We start from the raw sequence: 2,548 nt of genomic DNA, 5'->3' as shown, positions 1-2,548 counted from the left end.
AAAAAAGGCGTTTGGGGGACACTTAGTTGCAAATAATAGTTTGAGAGGAAGAAATTGAGGAAGAACAATAAAAAGAAAGGAGAAACTTCTACTGAAGCCCTTACGAGACACAGGCTAGGGATATTACTTGGCATTTTCCATCTGATAGGTCAGGAGCAGAGGCAGCTTACATGTCATTAGAAATAACTTACATTTTAGCAGTTCAGTTATCTCAAACTTGTAAATACAGACATAACACCCTGAAAACAAAACAAACGAGAACTTTATGTGGGACTATTTAGAAAGACGATTCTTAAAAATAAGATTTAGGAGTAATAAAAATCTCATTAATCATCTGCAAAAGATTGTAATGATTAGACTGTCATATTCATAACCCTCTTCTGTCTATGAAGGGGATGATGAATTGAAGCTGATAAATGGAACTGGCCCCTGCTCTGGGAGAGTGGAAGTAAAACATGAGGATCAGTGGGGAACCGTGTGTGATGGTGACTGGAATACAGAAGATGCCGAGGTTGTTTGCAAGCAAGTAGGATGTGGATCTGCTGTTCAGGCCCTTAACCGAGCTCCTTTTGGAGAAGGATCTGGACCCACATGGTTGTATCGAGTAGAGTGCCGTGGTAACGAATCTGCTCTCTGGAACTGTCCACATACAGGCTGGGGTGGCTTTACCTGCCCTCATTATTTTGATGTTGGAGTGATCTGCTCAGGTAAGTTATAAAACCTTTAATAATAGAGGAATTCCCACAATACAAAGGAACTGAGATCAATCTTTGTCCTAAATGGATAAAGTCTAGTAATGTGGTCAGCACAGAGGTAACACTTTCTCCGTGGCCTCTGAACCCAAACAAGTCACACCACCATTAAAACTTCTGCTGACTACAAATGTATGTCTGTTTTGCCTTTGCACAACAATGATATAGAACAGAAATAGACATAGTAAATCACACAGAACAGAAATAGAAACACCATTTCTTTCTACCACGCCTCTTGCAGTCAACATGAGAGAAATAATTAACTTGCTTCTGGCCAGGAAAGGAAGCTGAAGAGAGGGTGTAGATGGAGAAGCAAGAAAATTCTGTATTATGCTATCCAAGCATCCTTCTCCTTTAGATCTTCCTGTAAGCTAAGACAGGAATTTCTGGAATGGCAAAGAAATCCAGTGTATGCTCAGTGTCTTCACTTGTAATATGTGTTTGGTTTTGCTCCTTGGGGCACTGCAAGAGGTTCTTTCCTCTCTTTAGGACTTCACATTCATTCTTTTTGATTTTCAGAAGGTTTCCGTTAACTTATTACTTCCTCCTGTGTTCACCAGAATGGCAGCTCTGCCCTTGAGGTTATCTCGGCTCAGTAAAAGTGTACTCCATCAAGTTCTCCAGGATGCTGATGAAGATACAGAACGGAACAGATCTCTGGGAAGACAACAGTGATAATCCAGTTGTTGCCAACCTCCAGGTTGAATGCAATTCAGAGAACTACAGTCTGAGCCTGACTGATGAGCTTTCTGCCCATCTAGTCATTCACTCATTGAGACTGTTAAAAGACACAAAAATTGCACAAGACAGTTTCAAAGACCTTGTTAAATTTGAGGTGAATGGTGTGTACTGCTCTTATCCCATCATTCACAAATCAGTCCTTTTTTCAGAGAAAGCAATCAGGTCATATAGGCATGGTTTACTCTTGGAAAATCCACGCTGACTCTGCTTGTTCACCTTCATCTTCGCCTGCTTAGAAATATGCTCCTGGAATACTCACCCCATGATTTTCTCTGACCAACCTATAGTTCTCCAGGTCGTCTTTTCATCCTTTTCTGAAGATGAGTGCAACATCTGCCTTTTTCCTATTGCTAGGGACATAATCTCTACAACCTTTTGAAAATGGCCTCTTTTTAGAGAGAGCAGACTTAAAAGAACATTGGCCAGTTTAGATAAACCACACTGCATCCCATGGGTTTATTTAGGTCAAATTCTTTCTCCGAACTCTGTTTGCTCTGCACTTTTTCTTCTTTCTCATCCCATTTAATATTTGGAAATCCACTATTTCAGGGTGACTAATGGCTACCAAAGATTTTCATAACCCTAACCAAGCAAGTTCTCCCTTGCTAACAAATAGATGTCGTGTCTGTGTTTCTTAAATATATGCAAGGATGAGGACTCCACCATTTCCCTGGACAGCTCATTCCAATGCTTCTCTACACTCTCTGTGAAGAGATTCTTCCTAATCTTCAGCCTAAACTTCCCCTGGTGCAACTTAAGCTCATTCCTTTGTGTCATATTACTAGTCATATGATAAAAGAGACAATTTTTAGTTGTAGAGAGCAATGAGGTCTCCCCTCATCCTCTTTTTCTGCAGACTAAACAATCCTAGTGTTGGAAATATCCGAATAATTTTGCCAGGACGGTATCTCTGATAAAAGCAGATTTTATTCGCGATTGCAATGGCGGGCGTCCCGCAAGCAGGAGCGCACCTATGGATACAGCATGACAACTTTTATACCCTTTTCTCTCCCTTACCTCCCCCTTCTCCCCCATTTCCCCACTTGCTGGGTACT

This window comes from Meleagris gallopavo, chromosome 1 (assembly GCF_000146605.3).
Source record: "Meleagris gallopavo isolate NT-WF06-2002-E0010 breed Aviagen turkey brand Nicholas breeding stock chromosome 1, Turkey_5.1, whole genome shotgun sequence".
Classification (NCBI taxonomy): Eukaryota; Metazoa; Chordata; class Aves; order Galliformes; family Phasianidae; genus Meleagris; species Meleagris gallopavo.
The sequence above is the reverse complement of the archived record's forward strand: the minus strand, read 5'-3'. Positions refer to the sequence as shown.